This window comes from Globicephala melas, chromosome 14, assembly GCF_963455315.2.
Source record: "Globicephala melas chromosome 14, mGloMel1.2, whole genome shotgun sequence".
NCBI classification, from domain to species: domain Eukaryota; kingdom Metazoa; phylum Chordata; class Mammalia; order Artiodactyla; family Delphinidae; genus Globicephala; species Globicephala melas.
In genome coordinates this window covers 73,463,070-73,488,824 of record NC_083327.1, presented here as the reverse complement: position 1 = coordinate 73,488,824, position 25,755 = coordinate 73,463,070, and the positions used below count along the sequence as shown (strand labels likewise).

Here is a 25,755-nt window from a genome sequence, read left to right as displayed (position 1 = left end):
TACAGCTCAGTCAAGGCTCAGTCATTACATTTGATTTTTATGGAAAAATTATGGGCTTTTGTTTCAGACAAGCTGGATTCCAAATATGGGTTCCTTCCTTGGTGCAAAGCAAGTTCCTTCCTTCTGGCCTTCCATTTCCTCGTTGGGGACCACAGCTAACCCTGTCTGTCACTGTTGAAGTTAGGCTGATTGTGGTGACAACTGAGAAAGAAAAACAAAACTAGGGAAAGTGACTGGGTTATAGAAAGTTTTCAGTAAATGTCCCTCCCATTCCTTCATCCAAACAGAAATCCCCAAATTTCTGTTTGAAGTAAGGATGAAGCCTCGATCACTATGCTTGTAAGAATCACGAGGATGACAATAGAGCCTTCCGACTTTTCTTGCACAGACTAAAACTGTCCTGGTTGAATTTTTCCAAAGGGATTGTCCCGCAGCAGTCACGTGGTCTCCAGGCCCTACGTAGTGCGGAAGACCTTTACCCAGCAGGAGTTGTAATCTGAACGGAAGTGAATTAAATCATTTGATTCGCAAGGGAAGGCAGCACCCGAGCACTGACTTAGTGTGAGGTCCTGTGCTCAACACTGGAGATGAACGCACTTCTCCACAGCGAGTCTGTGAGGTGGGCACTGTCTTCTCCCTGAAAGAGCATAGCAAAGAGGAAAGTTGGGGTTCAGGTGCTGAGGCGATGGCGAGGGAGAGAGGGTCCTCCTGAGCAGGGGCCCCTTGGGATGACAGGACCCCAAGGGCAAGGAGCAGGAAGGCACCCGAGTCGCAGGCACCGTAACACAGGGCTGAGAACAGGGTCGTGATGCGAGAAAGAACTGGAAGAAGAGGCCAGGGTCTTCTCACAGGGGCCGAAGGGCTGAGTGAGAAGCTGTAGTACATTCTCCCGGCACAGGCAATCTCTGCGGGGTCCACCTGGGATTTACCCTCCAAGGCACTGCCTGCTCCCTCCCTAAGGAAGAGGGAAACACAGACCTTTCCGACACTTCCATGGTTAGGTTAGTGATTCTCAACCTTTCCTCAGGCTCCTTTTGCATTCTTAAAAACTACTGAGGGGCTTCCCTGGTGGCGCAGTGGTTGGGAGTCTGCCTGCCGATGCTAGGGGACGCGGGTTCGTGCCCCGGTCTGCGAAGATCCCACATGCCGCGGAGCGGCTGGGCCCGTGAGCCATGGCCGCTGAGCCTGCGCGTCCGGAGCCTGTGCTCTGCAACGGGAGAGGCCACAGCAGTGAGAGGCCCGCGTACCTCAAAAAAAACAAAAAACAAAACAAAACAAAAAAATCTACTGAGAACCCCAAAGAGCTCTTGATGATGTGGGTTATGAATTCTCATATTTATCACATGAGATATGATAAATATTAGAAACTAAAACAAGTTCAAAATATGTATTAATTTTAAAAGAGCCATTGTAAATCCATGGCATGTTCATATAAATCTCATTTTAATGAAAAAATAATATTTTTTTAACCCAAAAGCATTTCGTGGGGAGAGTGTCATTGTTTTAAAGTTTTCTAAGTCTCTTGACTGTCTGGCTTGACAAAGACAGCTGGATTCTCCCACCTCCCTCTGCGTTCAGTCTGTTGTGCTAGCGTATGTCATGTCGTCTTTGGAAAACACCACTGCACCCTCATGACAGAGAGTAAAAAGGCAAAACTACGGGCCCCTAGACCATCCTTGGAAGACTGCTGATCTAGATCCTAATGATTGTAAAGAGTGGGTAATGGGGGAAATGTAGCTAAGAACAAAACCCCAGGTGCCCTGCTAATGCTTTTTACTAAAGAATGTTTAGAACGGTGATTACGTCCTCGCGAAGTACTACCAAAGACGGTATTGTCATTGGCCCTACAGCACAAGCTCTCACAAAACTATGTGATGCCTCCCCCCCACCCCACCCCCCAAGGTTATTTAACTTGCAAAATGAAGAAAACAAAATCTCCTCATCTGTTTTCCTCTCTCTGGCTGCACCTGTGTGGTTTAGGGCACGATAACATCAAATGTGACTTCAGTGTCACTTGATGAATTACACTACAGTGAGGTTGAGGAAGAGAAGTGAAACTTCAAGAACGTGTCCCTGACATACCTAACAAATGACAGAAGAGGCCTCAGCAGGCTGGCTCACTCACTTCCTACAGAAGAACAACAAAAGACGCTAATTAAGACTCCGTATCTATTGGCCAACAAGAGGAAATGCCACGCCCTCTCTGTCCGAGGGGCTGAAACAGTGCAGTTTGGTCTTTCTCCTTAGGAGGGTGAGCGTGCTACTATAAAATTCCCCTTAGTTTTTCTAACCCCTAGTAGGGCCTCACACACTTTTAGGCCCTTAGGAGGTACTGAACTAACTTTGGTTGATTTCTTATTCTGATTTTAGGAAAAAGCCTCCAGCTTCCCGTGGTGGTAAAACCCCACGTGCGTGACTTACAATGAACCTCCAATAACACAGTGTCTGGGAACATCTCCCTTTAACAAAACCTGTCTGGAGGGGATGAGGCGAGAGGGTCTTACGGACTCCACCCCAGGGAGAGGCGAGCTAGTGAGGGGTGTGCATCTCCTTGGTGGGTCCCGCTGAGTCACCCGGCTCAAGAACAGTGGCCCGGAGAAGAGGGGGAGAATTCTTGAGGTAGCTCAGTGCTGAGAAGCTCTGGCACCAAAGACTGCCCCACGGGGATGGGGTGAGGTGGGGAGACAGGGCACAGGATGGGTGCCCCAACGCGCTGCCCCTGCACTGGGACACAGCGTGGGGGCTCCAGTTATTCTGACTTCTGCCCTTTCCAAAGAAGTCTGTCACTGGGAATGTTACTGTACATAGGATAACAAACTATTGCTCTATCTTGGGGCGAAAACAACCACTCACCGTATAGCATCTGGAATAGTGCTTTATACATATATAATACATATTCATATAACATTTTTGCTTTCGCTGAGATTCACTTATTTAACAACAGTATACTTCTGATATCTCACAGGATGACATTCTCCTTCGGCTTTCTGCTTCCTTCCACCTGGTATAACGTGAAGTGCAGGTTGACATAACCAAGCAGACCCCAGAGGTGGACAGAGTTCTCAGCGAAGGGGGTCGTGTGAGGGACCAGTAAGGGAAAGAGAGGCTCAAATGTGAGTTGGATTCCAATGTGCTCAAGGTCAACGGCACTAATAACACAACTGAACCTGAGCACAGTGTGACAAGGCATTACCGATGCCTCCACGTCGTGAAGTATAGGGTGTTCCAGAGACGAGATGTCGCCTAAAGGGAAAGCATCGGAAAGGAAGGAGGACGTGATGTGTAGCATAAATAATTACGATGTAATAAATAATTACGATGTAATAAATAATTACGATGTGTCTTTTGATAGCACTTGTATTTACAGACTTTACATAGGTTATTTTGGGCCCTATGAGTGCTTAGTACCACCATCTGTAGTGGTATTTCCAATAGTATTTCCCAGTTTTCAAACTGTGCTCTCACGTTCTTTAAACTGATTTGCACAACAAAACCCTCTGAGGCTAGGGGCCTAAGAGGATCCCATTTTACAAAGAGGGAAGCTGAGGTTCCTCGCTTACTGCTTCCCCGCAAAGCAGCAGCTCGACATCCTGACCTTCTGCAACACAGCCTCCTGGCACAAGTGCGAGGTCCTCACGTGTATCGTTATTGGACGGTATTGGCGCTACCATTCGAGGACTTACGGCACGCCGGGCCTTGTTCTAAGCCCGTCGCAAGCCCTAACTCCATATGACTCTTTGCAACAGCTCCAGGAGCCGGTTACTGTTATTAAACGTGCAGCTTAACGTTAGGAAACTGAGGCCCAGACACTGAAGTCAGGAACCTTGGAGATTCAACCCGAGAAAGAGAAGCTGAACGACAGGATAAATGGCAGAGTTTTATTTACTTCTTCTGGCTACCACCTTTAACATCCACAGATGAGATATAGCTGGGTAACAGTAAGAAAAAGTGCCCTCCCTCCCCAGTCCGAGCTCCTTTTCTACCCTGTTACCCTGGCCTGACTCTTCTTCATTGCACTGGTCAGTCCTGATAACATTTGATGTTTACTTATTGAGATCTGTCACCTGCAGAGAATGCAAACTTCGAGAGGGCAGGTCCTCAGTTTTGTTCACCCTTGGACCCTAAGTGCCTACACAGCAAATAAAGGATGCCTGGCACAGAAGAGGCACACAGACATTTACTGAATGAACACACACACACACACACACACACACACACTCCTCATTACAGCAGAAGTCTAGACAACTTAAAAAAAAAAAGCTTAGTCAGTCAAAAAGATCTGGCAATTTAAAAGATAAGCAAAACAGAACACACAATTGGCTGTCTTCACCCCGACTCGGATTAAGAGGGTGTGGAATGCCCAACTATCAGAGAGGGAGTGACGGTGTTTACACAGAGCCCTTCCCTGCTTGCACAAATACTGAAGGGGTCTGAGGGGACAAAGGACAGGCCTGGAGGCTGCTGCAATCTCCTGAGGAATCAGGACCTGCCGGGTCTGGCCTGGGTATGGCCAGGAGCTGGCAGAGCTGGAGGGCCACTGAGTCAGGCCGTCTTCCTGCGGGGAGAATGCAGGCGGGCTGCCCACGTCTGGGGCTTCCTGCCCATGGCCAGGCTACAACTTTGAGGAATACAGGTCTAGAACTATTTCTAATGACCCAATTGGAATCGGTGTTTTTCTTTCCCTTCACACATACAAAAATCCCTTTTCCGATTAAAAACGCAATAAAATTATAAAAACACACACAATAAAATAAACAACGAAAGTAAACACAAATAAAGGCCCCCAAAATAAATACAATAAAAATATAAAGGTGACTGTGTGACTGTGATCAAATAAACGTGGCATTTATAGAGAAGACACAGCCGTGTTAATCTCAATACAGCAGCTTAAATGTGTTAATGCTACAGAAACACCCTCCTCAACTCAAAACACATCTTTTGGGAAAAAGGAATCAATTTACGCCAAAAACTATAAGCGGTCCAAGCAGCAAATGGGAGTTTTTCTGAGCCCTGGGTCTCTGGAGCTGTGGGCAGCGTGAAGTGGGAGGGAAAAAAGAACATTTCTTCCTTCATGTCTGAAGAAGGAAAGCATCTAGAAGCATGCATTTTCTTTTCTTTTCTTTTCTTTTTTTTTTGCGGTACGCGGGCCTCTCACTGTTGGCGGCCTCTCCCTTTGCAGAGCACAGGCTCCGGACGCGCAGGCTCGGCGGCCATGGCTCACGGGCCCAGCCGCTCCGCGGCATGTGGGATCCTCCCGGACCGGGGCACGAACCCATGTCCCCTGCATCAGCAGGCTGACTCTCAACCACTGTGCCACCAGGGAAGCCCCATTTTATTTTCTTTACATCTCCACCTGCTCCGTAAAAGCCACCCTTAGGTCCTCAAAGGCTCCCTGCTCCAAAACTGCCTTCCTTTCCACTTCGTCATCCTCTCCCTTAGTATAGAGGGGCTCGGTGGGTATTAGGAATAAAGCTGAACTAATTTAACATAAATGAATATTAATTAATTAACACTGAATTAATTCAAATGAAAATGTGTCAGGAAAATAGGTCTGTTTTTACAATCGTCTGTGGCTCTCTAAGGGAGTATGAATTCTGAGGTCTTCTTGCTGAGATGAGTGATGGCTCTGAGCAAATGCAAAGGTGGAGAAAGCTGGGAAACTCTCTACCAGGGCAGAAGAGGAGAGAATGGGAAAGAGGGCATGTGGAAGAGGCTAACAGACAGGAGTGCTGAGACTGTGAAGAGGGACCCTGAGCACAGAGTAGAGATGACATTTGAACCCTCCATCTTTAACAAACGTGGATCTCTCAATAGGTAGAATTTTGAGAAAAGTCATCACTTGAGTCAAAAGGTCTAGGCTCTGTCCCCAGAGCAAGTCTAAACTGTTTTTTACTTTCCACAGTTTCTTCTATTGTTTGTCGCGTTTTTTGGTTTTTTTTTTCCTTTGGCCTCATCCCATGGCTTGTGGGATCTTAGTTCCCCGACCAGGGATCAAACCCTCGCCCTTGGCAGTGAAAGCGCCAAGTCCTAACCACAGGACTGCCGGGGAAGTTCCCTCTTCCCTTGTTTTTCACAAACGACTCTCCCTCTGCTGCTACTCCCCTCGCCCCCGAGTAAGTAAAAAGCCTGAGGTAACCAGTGAGAGATCTCCAGCAATGGCTGGGCAGGGGCTGTCCCACCCTTTGGATTGCAATTGTCCTTAGTAACCTGGAGACCACCTGTATTCAGTTACATAAATGCACTTGGCCCACACTTGGAGGAAAATCACCACTGCTTTCCAAAATACATTTCATCAGGTCAGAAACTTCCCAGATGAGCACTCTGTTACTCTCCCGATGCCTCTGTGCACTGTGACAGTTGACACTCTCCTACTCAACGCTCTTTTCCTTAGCATCTCACAAGAACCAACTGTCAAGCTTCAGGAATTTTGTGAGCCAGTTGTTAAAGTCATCATTAAAATGTAAATAATGTAATCTCAACATTAAATAAACTGCATTAGAAACAAAGGTAGAAATGCTCAAAACTCCTCACTTATTATTTTACTCTATTTTACTGTTACCTATGTTCTTGAGGTTATTGATGTCTATTTTATCTATATGGTAGAAATATCATAATAATGGCTAATAATTACGTATTTCTCCCCAACTCTGGTAGCTTGAAAGTAGCCACAGTGCGAATATTTACACCATGGAAGTTGGCAAATGCTGCAAATCTGGGCTTTGATTTGTTCTCTTCATGTCTAAGAAAGTGCTGGAGAAAATGTTAATAATACGGATTAAAACATAAAAGGGTGTTATGTCTGGAGCTGCTACACTGTACACATAGGACCCAGAAATGAGGAAACAGTCATCCAGCATTCAATTCAGCAGAGGAGTCTCATGTCACTGATCAAAGTGTGAAGCTCTGACATACATCTTCATTGTTTCACTTTTGTCATATTAATGTCAAAGAAAATATCTAACAAACATTAATGTTGAGACTAAATTCACTTATTATAGGTTGGTTATGAATATAAGAAGCTCAGCAAACATCAACAAAAGCATTCTATGAGAATCAATTTTTATTATTTGCACATTACATGCTATTCATCCTTTATATTACTACAATTTGTCATAAACTTATATGTACATATGTATATGTATGTCTCCTGTGTGTACACACACACACACACACACACACACAGAGCTACCTACCCCCATAGGTCGTTAAACATTTACCAGCACACACCATATTCGCTTTCTATCGCCCCTGAAGACCTGTTCCCACACCCAGGCCCTCCTCAAGACAATGCTTGCTGATATGCCCATCAGTAAGCTGAAATCATTTGTCTGTCAGACATCCTCAGAGAATAGAAGGAAATCCTTTGCATGTATAAACCCTGGTGAACGCTCTGCAGCTTGGCCTCACAAGGGCACTCACACCAGTTGACAGCTTTACTCTCCACTCACCATCAGCATCACTGTTCTTAATTTTCTTGGGCATCTCAAGTTAGACCTAAACCTTACTGAGTTCTACAGGGAATGTTGCCAAGGAGACTTAGAGTTCTGTACTACCAATAGCCTTCTTCTGAAAGTCCCCAGCCATTTGAGTAGTTAAAACACTTTTAAAGCACAAGTTTATTTTGTCACACTAGTAATTAACTGGTTAATTACTTCTCATCAATTTACTTATAAATTTCACGAGGACATCAAGTCTGATTTTGGAATTCCAACAGAAGACAATGTTGTTGACTCAACTGGAGAATAAAAGCGCTGTCTTAGCAAAAACTTTTGAAAAAGGAAGTCTCTTAATTCTTCTCTGGGCCACCGTGAAAACAAGTGTGATTAAAGTGATTGTAGTTCTTCAAATTCAGTGAAGCATAATGGATTCTATAATCTTCACCAGAAGCATACCACCAAATGAGTGTTTTTTTGACTCAACAAACCCTCCAACTCAGGATACCCTGTTAGAAAGGATTTCCTGTAATTCTCTGGGAACATGCAATAGAGGAAAATTCACAGAATCTAAATTTCTGAAAAATATACAATTTAACTCAACTACACTTCTTCAAATTCTTAATCTTGGTAAAAAAAACTTTGTGATCCAAGTTCTTGATTTTCTTTCTAATCCTCTCACTAATGTTTAAATCATTCCTCCCTCAACATAGGTCTTAATTCTAGAACTTCACATTTATCAATTTTTTTTCTATCAGAGTAGATTGAGAATGCTGCCATCTCAATCAGTTCTTTGATTAATTAATTCAGTCCAAACGTGGAGCCCTTCAAGCAAGAGTCTGACTAGTACAACTCTTCGACAGAAAAGCAAGTTCTTACAAGACATTAAACTGAAGGAGGCAAGTAGACCTTATCAGTTTTCAGCTGTTTCCTAATGTCACCATGAATGACTGACATCCTATGATGATTAGCATCTTTAGAAGTTTCCTCTCCAGAAGAGACTGCTTCTGACCTTCTGTTAGTAAACAGCCCTTGCCAGGATGAAATGTTTGTTGGAAATGCCCAGTTGTTAATCAAACACTAGCATGTAATATTTATTTGTAATTAAGTGGGGCATCCCGCCAAATGTGAAACATTTTTTTTTTTCCCCTTTAGAGACGACACCCGAAAAGTCAATCAAATACTTTAGTAGCTACCATGAGCCACAGCTTTTCAAGGCACTCAAGCAGTACAGTTCAGAGACTGGCTGCTGGGGCTCCTTCCCTCTGGAACAGCACACCTTGCAATGTCATCTTCCTTTTCTCTTATCGAGAGAGTTGTATCCCAACCTGCCACTCTTGTTTTCAACAATAACGCAACCCTTAATTTTAACTAGGTACAATTGTCCCTCAGTATTATCGGGAGGTTGGTTCCAGGAGGCCCCCGTAGATGCCAAAATCCCAGGACGCTCAAGTTCCTTGTATAAAATGGTGCAGTACATTAAATGTAATCAGCCCTCCACATCCACGTGTTTTGAATTCACAGGTTTCGAGTCCGCGGATTCAGCCAACCAACCTTGACCCTCGGTTGACTGAATCTGCAGATGAGATACCTGGGGATATGGAGGGCCGACCACATACAGCCACCCGTAATGAAGATGACATCTCTCAGGGCAACAAGATAGAGGGAGTTTGGGCCCCTATGAGCAGAGAGCTCCCTACTAGTCTTGGACCTACTCAGACCTGGAAGTCCTGTGTCCCCCATCCCCAGCCCTTGCAGTCGAGCTCAATCCTAACTCATACCCCAACTGTACTATGAGCATGAGATCTGAAGCCAGTCTGTTGGGCACAGATCCGAGGCTGCCGTTGATCAGCTGAGTGTCTTTGGACAAGTTATCTAACTGTTTTTACACCTCAGTTTCCTAATCTGTGAAATGGGAATGATTGCGTATATTCAAAGTGCTTGTGCGCATGAAATTAGTAAATACATGCAAAGCCTCTGGAACATTGCCTGAACTAGTCAGTACTTCCTTGGTACAACAGGGAACTACAAGACAGGAGGCAAATGGGAACCAGAGGTAAAGCTTCATGACCACCACCCTAGCCCTCACGCTGCCTTTCATTCTCCCCATACCTGCTGCCCAGATGCCCTGCCCCTTCCAGTCTCCTTGGTCCTTATTTAGAATTTCCTCTCTATTCCTTATAGCCGACTTCCCTCACTGCAATCCCTCTTCAGTCTGTTTCTTCTCACAAAACATTCTAGCCTCTGTGAATTTACAACTGTATTATTTTTCCTGTTGTGAGAATTTAAGTATATGCATATTTCCAGATTTCCCTTGGGGAGATTTAGAAAGAAGAAGGGGCTGTGATGGAGGAGGAAGGGAAATAAAGCAGATGGCAGCTTTCAGAGGGGTGAAGGAGGCCAAGTCAGAGCAAAGAGAACTCTGCGTGGACTTGGGGGTTCGCTGGAGGGGAGGGGACCCAGACGCATCATGCAGAAAAGGGCCCAAGGGTGTATGTTCGAGTACAAAGCCATCAGAGTTAGAGCTAATGCTTTGAAACTCTCTGTGCTGTGGAAAGGGACTGAGCTTTGCTGAGGTTATAGGTTATCCAAAGCTTTATTCACCTCAAATTCCAGGCTAGTCTGTCTCAGAACAAGGTGTGGTCTTGGAAATGGAGGGCAATTCCTTCAAATCATGAAATTGAGAAGGCCCTTCCATGTGCTCGACCAATGATGGAGAGGAAGACTAACCTTGCACTTAAACCTAGTATGAGAAGTGATGTGTTATTGACAAGACTGGTTATGACCTCAGAACTTATCAGGGACCCTGATGTGCCTGACAGTAATCTTACTTAGATAGGCATCTAAAGTGTGACCCAGTCATTCATTCAGGGGTTGGTAGAAATAGAGCTCTAATTTTGGAAAGGTCATACAACCATCTACAGTGACAGCAGAGCACAAAACCTGAGTTTTATGGAACTATTTTTGTCTAGTGTTTACTCAAAAGAGAAGGTAGAACTATGACGATTTTTTTTTTTTTGCAGTACGCGGGCCTCTCACTGTTGTGGCCTCCCCTGTTGTGGAGCACAGGCTCCGGTCGCGCAGGCTCAGCGGCCATGGCTCACGGGCCCAGCCGCTCCGCGGCATGTGGGATCTTCCCGGACCGGGGCACGAACCCACCTCCCCTGCATCGGCAGGTGGACCCTCAACCACTGCACCACCAGGGAAGCCCCCAAGGATTTTTTTAAAGTGTCATTAGAAGTTAAAGCTCTTCAAATTGACCCTCAAAAGGGCAGCAGTACTGCCCAGAAGTAAAACCAAAACACTGCTTTGCCATTGCACAGTAGACCACAGAGAACGCAAGAAAAACCGAAGAGCCAATCTGGACAGAAAGAGAGAGAGAGAGAGAGAGAGTCTGGACGGAGGCCAGGGAGGCCTGGGAAGGCAGCGCTATGGAGACCCAGCTTCTGCTTGGTAGCCTCTTGCCTCCAAGCAGCCTCTGGGGGCCTTTCCTCCCTGGCTTGGGAACTCTCACCTTGGAAATTGCCAATGACAGTGGCTTGCAACAAGAGAGAGAGCACAACTGTCCATTAAACAGCTGCTAAAGGCCAAGCAGTGTTAAAGTTTATCCACTACATGTTCATAACTACCCTCTACAGTAGTTATAATTCTCCTCCATTTCATGAAAGAAGAAATAGCTTATAAGTAGTACAGTTCATATTCAAAAGGCAGTCCATTCAACTCTAAAAATATGAACAATGCTAACTTCATTTCCTGTTCAAGAAGGGAGAAGGAGTGAAATTTCAGACTCCTCCGAGGCAAGAGAGGCAGGTTCAAACACAACCTATCCTGGGCTTCCCTGGTGGCGCAGTGGTTGAGAGTCCTCCTGCCGATGCAGGGGACACGGGTTCGTGCCCCAGTCTGGGAAGATCCCACATGCCGCGGAGCGGCTGGGCCCATGAGCCACAACTACTGATCCTGCGTGTCTGGAGCCTGTGCTCCACAATGGAGAGGCCACAACAGTGAGAGGCCCGTGTACCGCAAAAAAATAAAAAAGACAACCTATTCCGAGTTAGAACTCCAAAGGTATCTGCTCATTAAAAGACATTGACATTATGAGTCAAGCGGGCTTTCTTTTATTAGCCCAAGATCACAATCACCATTTATCATATTTTTATGGAATTGTCTTCCAAAAATGAAATTTCAGAACACAACTTAGCCACGCATTCATTTAAATATTACAGTGTGTCTTATGTACTTGGGATGTGGCAGTGAACAAAACAGGCCAAAAAACTCCAGCTCTGATGGAAATTTGACTACGGACAGAGAAAGAGCTGACATTAGGGAACTACTATTATTTTTATTAGGTGTATTAATTGTGTGGTGGTGATATGGAAAAGTGTGTTCTTATCTGTTGGAAAATACATATTGAAATATTTATGGGTACAGTAACATGATATCTGGGATTTGCTTTTACTACTTCAAAGTTGGGGAAGGGGGTTCATGGGGAAACAGATGAAACAAGATTGGCAAAATGTTTATAATTCTTGAATCTGGAAGATGGGTACATGGGGGTTCATTATGCTATTTTCTCTACTTGCATTTAGTTGGAAAGTTCCTTAATTCGAAGATGCATTCCTCCTTCCACGGAGCTTTAAAGATAAACAGTAATTCCTGGTGTATCTATCAGGCAGATATGTGTGCTAATCAGGAAAATAAAGCAGGGAAGGGAGTGGGAAATGCTGAGAGGAGGGTGGATAAATATAGTATTTCTACACGCAAGCAGTATTTATTTATTTTATACACGTAAGTTAATAAGACCTGGATGAGTTGATAACTGCATCAAGATAAGGCCTTAAGGGGCTTCCCTGGTGGCACAGTGGTTGAGAATCTGCCTGCTAATGCAGGGGACATGGGTTCGAGCCCTGGTCTGGGAGGATCCCACATGCCGCGGAGCAGCTAGGTCCGTGAGCCACAACTACTGAGCCTGTGTGTCCGGAGCCTGTGCTCCTCAACAAGAGAGGCCACGACAGTGAGAGGCCCGCGCACTGCGATGAATAGTGGCCCCCACTTGCCACAACTAGAGAAAGCCCTGGCACAGAAACGAAGACTCAACACAGCAAAAATAAATAAATAATTTAATAAACTCCTACCCCCAACATCTTCTTAAAAAAAAAAAAAAGATAAGGCCTTAATACACAGGAAGTTGAATAAAATGGTAATTAAAAGACAGGCGGTTTTCTGAGAAAGAAGGACAATTTGAGTTTTCTTAAAGAGGCCCATTTAAAAGAAATGCTAATGAAAACGATGGTGAACATTTGCCTGACTTTTTCTCTATGTTGGAACTAGGTTTTGCAAGCCTATTAAAGAATGATGGGCTTTGATCTTCATCATAATCCCAGAAGCTGGTGCTGCTTCCCTCATCTGTAAGTCGCTGCCCCTTAGCTTAGGGGGGGTTAAAAGTCTGTTCAAGGTCATGAAAACTCTAAGCGATGCAACCCAGTCTGAATCCAGGTAGCCCAGCGCCAGAGTCTGAATGTTTAACTGTCATACCACACCACCTACTGCGATGGATAAGTAGCATCTGGACAAAGGAAGGGTAAAAGATTAAACCTGAATATCAAGCGTTGTCTTGATATTTTCTGAGTGGTGTCGTGGGTACTGCAGAGGAATAAGGCAGATAGGGGAGAACAGCCAAGAGTAAGGCTTTCGGGGCTGCGTGGTGCTAGAGAGCAGACACTGCAGGCAAGGGGCCCAGGCGGACCTCCAAAGGAAGCTTCCTCTGAAGCCCAGGAGGGTGAGGGCAGGGATGGAGGGAGGATGGAGGGTGGAGGAAGGTGGAGTCATAAGGCAGGTTCTCCACCACTTCTACTCCAACACACCCACCCATCCCCGCACACAGCACCTTAGGCGCTGATCTCGTTCTAGAACATGGTGCAGCAGCATCAGACTGCAAGCAGAATTTACCTGACTTCGAGGCAAGAGGTGGCAATTGCCGAGGTGATGTTGATTTATTCGAAAAGTGAAGCTTCTCTCTGTGCTGAGCACTGTTCTAAATCATTGGAAATACAGTGTGAACAGCACAGGGCCTCTCTCCTCATGGAAGAACAGACAAGAAACAACTATATCCTTTGTTAAGTGTTCTTAAATGCTGTGCATACAAATGAAGTAGGGTAAGAAGGCTACAGCGGCCTCCAAGGTACGGAGGCTGCCGTTTTCTACAGCACCATCAGGAAGGCTTCTTTGATAAGGGGACGCTTGCGCAGGGGACTGAAAGAAGTGAGACGGTAAAGCTTTGATATCCAGGGAAGAATGTTCCAGGCAGAGGTCATGAAAACACTCTGAGGCCGGGGCTCGTCTGGCGTATTTGGGACCAGCAGAGGGGCCGGCGAGCCGGGGGAGGGTGGGCACGTGGGGAGGGGCAGGCGGCAGATCAGAGCGAGAGCGCGGGGCAGGGGTCCCACTGCGGGGGCTCAGAGGCCGTTCCGTGGATTGGCTTCTGACTCTGAGCGAAATGGGAAACCGTGAGAGGAGTCTGAGCGAGGATCGCTTTGGCTGAGGGAGCGTGGGGCTGAGCCAGGAGACCGGTTAGGAACCTACTGCGCCATCCAGGCAGAGAGAGCAGCTGGACCGGACCCAGTGGCAGCAGTGAAGACTGAGAAGTCACGGGATTCTGGATATTTGGGAGGAAGAGCCCAGTTTGCCTATGGATTCGACCTGAGATATTAGAGGGAAAACATGACCAGAGGAATACCAAAGGCTCTCTACCTGGGACTCGTGTCTCCACCTGAAGTTCTACTGTCAGCCTTTCTGTTGGGTGAAGCCATTAGAAGAGGCCTCTATGACAACACGTTCACTGGTCAGATTGTATTCTAGATACATCAACCCATGCAGGCTCACCAACTATGCTAGTGGGCTAGGCAAGCGAGGAGCATCTGAGCGGATGGGAGGGGGACATGAATAAGTGAATATGGACGGAGACCTGTTTAGGAAGTCATTGCTGACTGACTGGACAAGGCAGAAAAGGAAAAAAAAAAAAGGCTTCTCCTGACCAATGAATTGTGGTATGCTATGAACTAAGCATTGGAAAAGGAGGGAAAAGAAACAACCCCAGGAAGTTAGAGGTGGGTCTGGAAATGGAGATTGTGAGCCCAGTTCTGGGTGGGTGACTTTAAATCAATTGTGCAAAAGCCAATAGATAAATCTCAGAAGGCATATGAATAGCAGCGGGAGGCTCGGGCGGGCTGCTGCACGGTGTTTCTGTGGATTTATTTTGAAACACAATAGGCCCTCACTCTTTGAGCCAGAAAATTTAAATCAGAATATTTTGAGAGCTATTGCATTTGATTATTTTCTAGTAGGCAGAGTAACTAAGTGGCTGACGTTCCAGTTCCGAGTCAACCTGCTGCCGTTGCCAGCATCCTCTCTGTACCGCTGCTCCCAAGTGAAAGATAATTGATCAGATTCTGTCGCTCCCCTGCCTCAAACCCTCCAGTGGCTTTGCACGGCGCCTCTTTTTTTTAAAAAAAAAACAAAACTTTATATTTTATATTGGAGTAGAGTTGATTAACAATGTTGTGTTAGTTTCAGGTGTACAGCAAAGTGATTCAGTTACACAGGTACCTGTATCTATTCTTTTTCAAATTCTTTTCCCAATTAAGTTGCTGCAGAATACTGAGCGGAGTTCCCTGTGCTATGCAGTAGGTCCTTGCTGGTTATCCGTTTTAAATACAGCAGGGTGTACTTGTCAATCCCAAACTCCCTAACTATCCTTTCCCCCGCCCCACCCTGGTAACCATAAATTCATTCTCTAAGTCTTGTGAGTCTGTTCCTGCTTTGAAAATAAGTTCATTTGTACCACTGCTTTTAGATTCCTCGTGTAAGCGATACCATCCAGGTATCATAGGCTATTTCTCTTTTAAGCCACGGTAAAGATCTTCAATATTATAAAGACCTACGAGATTCAGGCCCCACCTCCCTCTCCACCTTCACCTCACGCTTTCTTCTGCCTCCCTTGTTCACTCACAGCCTGCTTTTCTTTCCCTAGAACTCATGGAGCTTTTGTCTCTCTTAGGGCCTCCATACGTATTTTTCTTCTCTCTGCCAAGAATGTTCTTCCCTCGCATCTTCTTAAGGTCATTTCTTATTATACAGATCTTGGCTCGATGTAACCAGCTCAGACAGGCCTTTCTGACCACCCAGGCAAATAACAGGCCACTCCCGGCCCCAACCCATTTCCCTCTTTTCTTTTCTTTAAAGCACTCATCGCACGGATTTTCCCCCTTCACTCCAGATTTGGTCTGTTTTGTTCATCACTGTATCCGCAGAATTCAGGAAATTATCTTTGTTGAATACACGAATTCTAATCTGAATTCCCAAGTGTAATGTATAATCTGTCTCTGCTACAGTAAAAACCAACGCAACAGTGTTCCTCTTCGCTCTCTCTTACTTTTGCCTCAGGAGAAAGGCTGTTCTTCCACCACTGAGATGTTTTTTCTCAGCTATTTTCATGTTGGTTTATTGTTCCAGACGTCTAGTAGCAGGGAATAAAACTTAAGTGTGACACCCAGTAAACATAGTAAGAGAACCACTATTTATCAAGGGCTTATTATGTACTGGGTGCTATATAGACATTATGCATTTAAGCCTCACAGTATCTTTATTATATAGTCTTACCCCCAGGTTAGCAGGCGTTTTCAAATAATGTCCAAATGACATATATAGGCTGCCTAATTCCAGACTATTCCCACATTTCAACTCTGATTATTCAGACCTTAGAAAAACAAACTTATCTCTCCCATGCACACCATTTTTCCCATAATTAATGTCACAGAAACAGTGCTTGAACTAGCATTACAATAAGTAAGGAAAGAAAGCAAGAAAGTATTAGATTTGATTGCTATATCTCATGCATACTGAAGTATCAAGTAAGAATTTTCTCTTTTAAGAGCATGGTATGTCGTTTCCGAACATTTGCAAAGTATGCTTTCTGCTCATATTAGTAACCCGAAGCCAAGGGGTTTTTTAGAATAGTTATTGCTAGCTATTATGCCTTTAGCTAATACAGAAAGGTGCTTTCTTCTTCACTTATATAAGAAGGTAAAAACAAACACCTGTTAACTTCCTGTTTGGAAATTTCCTGAACTATAGGATTAGATTAGATAGTACTGCATCTTGGTGTGGCGGATCATAAAGTGAAACAAACCTCTCTTTTTTCTCAGGGGGATTCTGGATTCTGAAAGGCGTGGCTCCTACAGTGCTCATCACAACTCGATTTTTAGAACTTCATAGCATTTGCTTTCTATCGGGATAAGTTCTAAAGGGAAAGAAAGAAGAAAGAAAGAGTGCTTCTTGATAACGACGCTTCTGGGAAATCCTCTGGATTCCAACTTGCTCGAGGTAATGCTTCCTTGTGATTGGTATACCTATGGGCCACAGGGGGCCACATGCCTCAGAAACATTATTTTCACATTGCTTTCCTTGCCATTTTAGTGTCAAGATCAAATATCATCAAGTATTGTGACTAAATGGCAATTCCTTAGAGTTTAATCTAAACGACTGTTAAAGGAGGGAGGGGAAAATAAGCATTTATCTCACATAGACACTGAAGAAAAGTGGAAAAAAGCCAAGACCACCAAGATTTTGCTCCATAACTATATTCCATAAGCTTACAAATATTTCCCAAAGCACTTTTCCTAGACACAGCCAACGCTCCTCAGCCCATCTGGGCGCCCATTCTCTGCCTGTTCCTTGCCCATCTCATCACCCTTCTAGCCTCACCCTCATTAGTCCTTAGCAAGAAATTCTCTAAAAACTCTGATCTAAGGTGTGAAGGGCACGAGGTAAAGGAAGGGTTTTCTTTTTTGTTTTGTTTTTCATTTTTATTTTATATTGGAGTATAGTTTGATTTACAATGTTGTGTTCGTTTCAGGTATACAGCAAAATGATTCCGTTATCCATATACATGTATCTATTCTTGTACAAATTCTTTTCCCATTTAGGTTATCACAGAATATTGAGCAGAGTTCCCTGTGCTATACAGTAGGTCCTAATTGGTTATATATTTTAAATACAGTAGTGTGTACATGGCACTCCCAAACTCCCAAAGCGTTTTCTCTTTATAAAAATCACTTTTAAAGTCTACATCTCCTCGAATGGGCTTCTGCTCTGCATACCCCACTCCGTGATCCGATATCCCTGATTTTGACTCTTATGCTTCATAATTCATATGTTTAGTCGATTCAAATTTTAAAAGTGTGAGACAACTGAGTACTTAAATGGTAAGCTGTTTCAGACCAGCTACCGTATCCTCCTTTGAAGCAGCTGTAATATTTAAGCACAACATAGATGCTTAAACTAATAACAGGTTTGCATGGTTAAAGGGAATAAACACAGGATCGTATATTTATGCCCCAGATTACAGTTTTTTCCTCTCTCCCAGCACATCAGAGAAGCACAGATGTTAGTGTTTGAGGACTGCCTGTAATCATACAACCATGGGAAGCTGAACTCTGCGACGGTCCCCACTCCTTCCTTGTGGCCTGGCATCTTCACACACCCCGACAAGCATTCCAGCCACAGGTCGGAGACAGCCTTAAATCATCTTGAGGCTGGACCGTGGTTAATATGCATCCCTGGAATGCAAATGGCCTTTCTGTTGCATCTACTTGTTTCCAAAGACTCATATTTCAGCTAGAGTTGGCAAGGGTTCGAAACACCCCCTATAGCATGAGGGCTTCCGTCACAGGAGAAGGTGGAGGAAGGTTGTGCCTGGAAGGGAGCAAGGTCTGCATTCGCTTCCTCCGTGGCCTAGTGCTGACAGACCCTTCCCAGCCAGACAGGGTGCAGGCAGGGAAGTTTGCTGGGAGAGGGTGGGAGTTGCTGAAAGGGTCCCACAAGAACAGACTCCGGGCGGGCAGAAGGAAAGGTACGCTCACCATGTGTGGAGGGCAGGCGTGCCGACGTGTGTGCGGGACTTGAGTGACATGTTGAAATTAAAATCAAAACAGCATGAAAGCGCACTTTATGACAGCTAGAAATAGCTAAGTATTGTCAAAGCCCCCGTTGAGTCATCCATCCAGAAGCTGAGATCTTGGACAGAAGGGGAGAGTTGGAGCAGGTTCCCAACTGGGTTCAGAAAAAGATCTTGACGAGGGAGAGAGTTTAGAGGGTGGTCAGAAAGCAAAGACTTAAGCAGTGTTTTACTCTCTAAGCAAGGAGGAGGGTGGAGAGAGAGAGGAGAACACTGCTTGGACTGTGAAAACCCAGAGACTTGCCAGAGGAGGGCAGGGGGGTGGCTCTAAGGGGAGCCGCCTTCATTTCATTATCACAGAGGACCTGCTTGGTTAGAGGAATGATCAGCCCCTTGGGATACAGAGGAGAAGAGGAGTATTTATGTCACGTTAAATCTGGGAAACAGAAGGAAGTCAGCTCCAGCTAATGCCTTCATTGCCCTGAGGAAGGCCTTTCTGTGCATCAAAGATTCACACATCTCCACGGACAGCTGCCAGAAGGAATTGTCGGCTGCAAGAGCTGCTCAACTTCACTCCTACCCAAGTTATGTCCAGGCCAATTTCACTTCAACAGGAGTCACCAAGACACTCTGCCCATTGAGATGACCAAAGCCAATGTTTTAAACTATTTTTAAAGCACGTTGGATCACAAATGTCTCACAATACTTTACTTTACTATATTGTACCCTTTGCTAGTTCCAAGTCAATCTTTCAGACCTAAGAAACAGAAGAGACCAACTCAGTTACAACGTAAACCATCGGAGCTGAACCTTGGAGGCAAACATGGCGTAACACTAACTTATTCAATGCATATTTATTGAGCACCAATATTAATGCATTTCATTGCTGCTAAGATGCACATTTTTCACAGCCTAGGGATGCATCTTACAGGAGACTGTGTCAATTTTATTGACAGCATTTCTTCTCTCTTAATGGTACCTTAAAAAAGGGTGTGTTTCAAAAGCATCTTAGATTTGATGAAACAGGGACTCATCAATCTCATTAAAGTTGCAGTTCAAACCTTGCCTTCTCTGACAGGCTTCCTGGAGCACCAGTCTACGGTGGCCCATCCCCTACCCTGATTCTCTCCGCTTACTGATCGTATCACTATGGAGACCGTGGCTCTTGTATTCACTGCTATTCCTAGAGCAGCGTCAGGCACCATTCCAGGGATAGTAGGTTCTCAATAGATGACCCTGGAATGAACAAAAGTTGCCATTTATTGAGCAATCACTACACGTCAGACCCTGAACTAAATGCTCGTCAGAGAAAAATAATCTCATTTATTCCTAGCAATCGAGAGGTCATTCTCATTACTGACTTTAAAGATGGGGCAGCAGGTAAAGTGGAGAAGCCCAGACTAGATGTCAGCTCAGCCTGACTTCAAATCCAGACACATCGGTGCCATGCTGTACTGCGTATCACATGCAAAGCCTGGAAATGGGTCTGATTCTGCGAGTGGCCCAAAGAGGTGAGGTAGGATCTCTGAAGCTACAGAGAAGAATAAGACTGATCTCCCAAACTTGAAAGGTAATATTTGTCCACTGGGGATCACCACACTTCTCTGTCCTTCTACACGCTTCACGTGTAAGGTCCTGCGTTGATATGGAGCTGCAGGGGCCCATATTTCTTCCCAATAAGGTCAGGAGAGGCTCCACGAAAGAGATGTATATTTAAACTTTGTGTGGACGGATCCCAGCATTGGTGAGAGAGAGCACAGCCCATATAGGGCTCTGTGAGTTATCCTGAGTGAGAGAGACATAGAGTACACCTGGGAAGGTGCTGGGAGAAAAGCAAGCATGAAGGTCTTGGGTACCATCCTGGGGGGTTTGAACTTCATTTCATATGATCAGTGATCTTTGTCAATGACCCGTTTCAATGTGGACTTTATTCCATCCCAGCTGAGCTTCTCTCCCTGTCCTGCATCTCACTCAAGGATGAGTGTTGAAATTTGGTGCTGTCAGTCCTATGTCAACTGATCGCTATGTCTAACAGAGACCTCTAAGCCCAGCGTAAAGAGAAAATAAAGAAGAGTGACTGGAAAAAACAGTAACACAGGAGATTTGATTATAAGTCAGTCTATAGCGAGTCAGCTTAGATAGAGCCTATGAACTTTATCATCTGGGGGCTCCACAAAAATACTAAAGGATATCACAGACAGAATATTTCATTTAGGACACAGTTGGCAAACTACGGCTGCCATATTTTTTTCTTTTTTTGGTTTACTAACATTTATTTAGATTTCCAGTGAAAAGACTGTTTTGTATGGCTTTCAAGCAAAGATCGGTTTTTACATTTTTTTTTTTTTTTTTTTTTTTTTTGCGGTACGCGGGCCTTTCACTGTCATGGCCTCTCCCGTTGCGGAGCACACGCTCCGGACGCGCAGGCTCAGCGGCCATGGCTCACGGGCCCAGCCGCTCCGCGGCATGTGGGATCTTCCCGGACCGGGGCACGAACCCGCGTCCCCTGCATCGGCAGGCGGACTCTCAACCACTGCGCCACCAGGGAAGCCCCAGTTTTTACATTTTTAAAGGGTTTATGTAAACAACCAATCCCCCCTCCTACAAATCAAAGAATATACGACAGGTATGTGCATGGCCCACAAAGCCTGAAATACTTCCATCTGGCTCTTTACAGGAAAAGGTTCACCACCCCCTGATCTAGAACTTCTCATCGTCCTCCTCCATTTCTGTTCAGAGTCAGGGCATTTAAGTCAGTGCTTAATGTCACTGGACACGGAGTGGACAATGGTAAGATCTATTTGCCACTTCAAACATGAGATTTATTGATTCCTTTTATGAAAATTCTAAAGTTTCAGCGATTATTACACTCACACACGTTTCAACTTTGTCTTTGATCTTTTTAAAAGATGTCCTTCTCACACTTGAAGGCTTACTAGCTTTTGGCCAAATGCTGCAATGGTTTGATCTTCTTAATGCTGGTGATAAGTGGCTTCTGTAGGCTCAACAGCACCCTGGTCATTAAAGCTTACCCGAATAGCTTTCTTAATTAAAGACATCAGTTTAGTACATCAAGGGGGGCGTAGCTGGAATCTTTTAAAAACATAGCCTAACATGAACACTCTTGAAGCTGCCCTTCCTCCAGGATTCCTCCTCCAGGATGGGAAGGGGGAAAGAAGAGGAGGGTTAGGGATTGTTCAGATCCATGAATCCAGCCTACTTTTGCTTTCCATCAAACAGTAATTCAATATTTACCAAAAGGAGATGTTTAGGTTTAGAGATTTGTACATGGCTTGTAGCTCAGCAGAGAAACATTTCTGGGTAACTTTATGTATATAGATTGGAAATATACTTAAACATGACTCGAACATGAAAACTACGCTAGAACTACAGGCAACTTCTAGTCACTGGGATGGGGGTCACCCAAGCATCCGTGAAGTTGTTCTGCAGCATCTGGATGACCTGCGGCCTAGTTACTTTAACAGCAAACCCAGGCCCCCTCACTAGCACGTCCAGCCTATATTTCTATCATCTCTGCTAAAGCATCTGTTGCTTTTCATCAGCGTGAGCAATAAGCAGCAGAGCATGTAGCCATCTCTTAATTACTTGAAAGCGGGCCCTGCAGTTAGTAAGTTCTCCTCGGCACAGACGCCCATGGCTCTGAATGCCCAACTGGCTTGGGGTCAGCTCTTCATTTTATAAAGCAAGATTGATGCAGGCTGTCATGAAACGTTAATATTTGAGATGCCTGCCAAACACAAGCACTAGGCTGCTTAGGGTCTTTGTCTAGAAGATGTTTCTATTCCCATCCCTGCTTGAATACATGAACATTTTGCTTTGGAAACTATGTTCTTTTTTAAGTCAAAAGAGGCAAGGGATTTTTTTCTTAAAGAGTGAACCATTACATTTAATTTAAAATATGTCCCCATGCCACCACCATTTCTAGGTAGTGAAGTTCAGGAGTAAGAGAAGTGAACCTGGGTTAAATCACAGCTTTGCCAGTTGAGAGCTGCGTAACTGCCAACAAAATCACTCACTCCTGGGACTTGGCTTATCAACAGTAATCATCTGGAAGCACACAGTGCACCCACCACTTACTGCAGATTAATTTGTTAATAATCATCAATGCTCAGCACCGTTCAAGAGGGAAGGGTCACTACTTCCTAAATTTACAGAGGAAGGAATGAGCAAAGGTGAGATAATCCGGAGAGAATGATCAACTATGACTGCTACATTTTCTCCATTATAAAATAATCCATGTCTAAATAACTTCCTTAGAGGGGTCAAGGTCGCACTGCTGTTGAGCTGCAGAGGCAAACTTCATACACAGGTCAGCTAATTCCAGAGCACTTGTTCTTAACCACTAGAGCTTTCACACATCTTTAAGATGTACGGGCTTGGCTGGCTCATGCAAGATGCATCTAGTTTTACTGTTCCATGGATATAATCTCACCTGCATGAGGATTCACAGATGGCAGCTGTTCGAAAGACCAACTACTCGCAAAGGGGGAGGGAAGAGAAATCTGTACAAAGTGGATTGCAGCCTTTAAAAATCAGAGCACAGATTCAGGAATTGCTTTATAGTTTACTAAGGGCTCAAAAGATTTAGTGCTACTCAAGCATTTCCTGTGTTTATGTGTCAGACTACAAACCATTAAATCACTTAAAAAATCATAGCCTCAAAAAGGAGGAGAACAAGACAGCACTGGTTATTCTTTCTTCTGAAAACTTACTTGGCCACTTCCTATCCATTTGTTAAAAAATGATCATTTAATCCTTTTGAAGCACAGACTGAGTCTCCCAGGGAAATATTTAAGCTTGTATTTGGTAACATCGTCCATGTTAAAGTCACAGAAGGAAGCTGGTGCCCATGGTGAGGATGGAGATGAGCAGGAAAAAAACCATCAAGGGAAGCAGGATTCAGGCATGGGTCTGACTGCCAGGTAACCGTTTCTCACTGCGCCTTGCCCTTCAGTGGAAAGCTTCAGGGAGAGCTATACCAGGGAAAAGGAAGGTCATGCAGTGACAGCTGTTGATGACCTTATGAGGATGACGCCAATGAGGAAGGAGAACTCTGGGGAAAACGTTTCTTCGGGGGCGTTGGTGGCTTAGACACCAGGTTTCAAACAGGACCAAAAGCAAAGTGAGGAATTGGGAAGTCAGACTCAAAGATGGTAAAGGACCATAATATCAAACCATCACTTTTGTATCTAAATCTTAAATACAGTGGACCAAACAAGCACTATGGGGTGGGAGTGGTGCGGTGAGGAGTGAGCCTGAAGCTTTAGAAACTCCCTGGTTCCTCCATCACTGCACAAGGGAGAAGCCAAGGCCACCAGAGGCGGACCGCTTGCTCAGGTCTGACTTGGCAAAGATGAAATTAGAATGGAGTTTCTTATTCCCAGACACGATAAGTCTGGAAATGTTTTAATAGCGTTTAATCAAAATCCAAAGTCCATAAATTCTTTAAAAGTATACAGAAACTGAGTGGCCTGGAGACGCTGATTTTAACACTTGATAACTCTGTTTATAGCATTACATGATCTCTCTAGGCCTGGAATTCTGTTCGAAGACGAATCTGACCCAGAGTCAACATGCTGGTCTCCTGGTTTAAATACGAAAACACAAGGAAGTTCTGTACCCAGTCGTCGGAAAACCCCCAAACCAACTCTCCCTCTGCGATCGACCTTGTCTTCCGCGATGCCTGCTGCAAACAGCCTTCCCCCGGACTCACCCTCTACAATTTCAAAACTATGTGCAGTAGCCTTGGCCACCTGAGGGTGGTACAAAGGGAGGGTTAAGGACCAGAACTTAATGAAATACCGTCTCTACAAACAAGACTCCACCAGAGCGTTTAAAAAGTCATCCACCTCATTGTTTCCCAGGAACAGAATGAAATGCCACAGCTTAACGACTTTTCCCGATTAGAACCTTCCTAGGCTTCTGATTTAAGAACCAAAGTCTCACCAGAGGACACAAAGCGCGGGTGGGGGGTAGGGGGAGGGGAGGTGCTGCGGGCATCACCGCAGACCCTGGCTGTCCTCCGAGGCCAGGAAGGTCGGCAGAGTCCCCGTGGACCAGGTGTTACATCGACCCCGTGATGGACGGGACACCGGCTTTCGACACCGCCCCCCCGCCCCCCCCCCCCCGAGGGGACGTATTTGCAGAGCTGGGACACCAAGGCTAGATGTACAAAGGCAGAGATCCTGCCAGCCAAACGCGCCACAGAGCTCCGGCCTCCGACTCCCACCGCGGTTCGCCGCTCCTGGGGGCCCAGGCGCCCGGGCCCGGTGGTGGGGAGCTGACCGAGAGCGGCGGGCGCTCGGGTCCCGTTTTCCGACTGTGCCGTTTGGGCTGTGAGGGTTGGGTTGGTAACGCTCCTGCGCGCACTAAGGAGCCCCTTTTCCGCCGCAGCAGCCGGTGGAGGGACGGGAGAGCCAGGGACTCAGGGACCGGGGCTCGGGGACGCGGAGCCCGGAGCCGGGCGGCGGCGGCAGGTCGCCCCCTCAGGACGGCGGCGGGCAGGGGCGGGCCCAAGTCCCGGCGGCGGGGCGCTCCCCCGACCCCGCCGGCCCCCACCCGCGAGGATGGGCGCGGGGGACAGGAACCCGGTACCGCGCTCCGCTCGCCTCCACCTGCGGATCTGGGGCGCCGGGCCGAGGGTGCCCCGGGCCCCTTCCCCTTCCCCGGGGCTCCCGGCCGAGCGGTCCCGTCCCTGGAAAAGGACCCGGTGTCCAGCGAAGCGGGCGCTTACCCGGGTAGAGGCGGCTCCCGGCGCGGGCCGCCCTCGCACGTCGGCCCGGGAAGGTGCGGCTGCGCTGCGCTGCGCCGGCTCCGGCGCCCGCCGAGCGCACTGCACCGCCGCTCCGGCTCGGACTTCCTCTTCCTCGGGCTCGGCCCCGCCGCTCGGCCGCGCTCCCCGCTCGTCGGCCGCGCCCCGACCCGCCCCTCCCGGCGCAGGGATGCGGGCCCCGCCGCCGCGAGCAGCGGATCTGCGGTGCCTCCTCCCCTCTGCCCGGGCGAGAACGGTGGGGAGGTGGAGGGGGAGAGAGAAGGAGAAAGAGATTAAGCACTTGGACTTGTCTCTGGAGCGTTGCCAAAGCGAGCAGTCAAATTACAGCCCCCGGGGGAAAAAAAATTACCAAAAAAAAAAAAAAAAAAAAAAAATCCCTGCTACTGTTTTCGTAGACACATGACTTTTCTTCATGTTCCGGGATCCTCAGGTTCAGCTTTCTCTTAGACGTGATAGTTTCCCATATGATTTTGTAAAAATAATACCCCGAATGATTAATTCGACATTTTAGTAGTAACACAGAAGCTCTGTGGTAATAATATGTACAAAGAGGGAGGAAGCTCACTGTTTTTCAGGCG

At 46.0% G+C, this 25,755-nt stretch overlaps 1 protein-coding gene across 1 annotated transcript in view; it reads right to left on the bottom strand.

Moving 5' to 3' along the window:
- Positions 1 to 25,273, bottom strand: part of PLEKHG1 (pleckstrin homology and RhoGEF domain containing G1) — a 223,313-nt gene extending 198,040 nt beyond the window's left edge. The window contains exon 1 of the mRNA XM_030853164.2: positions 25,139 to 25,273. The gene's annotated coding sequence lies outside the window, so the exon portion shown is untranslated. The remainder of the gene's footprint in view (positions 1 to 25,138) is intronic.
- Positions 25,274 to 25,755: the final 482 nt, after the last annotated feature.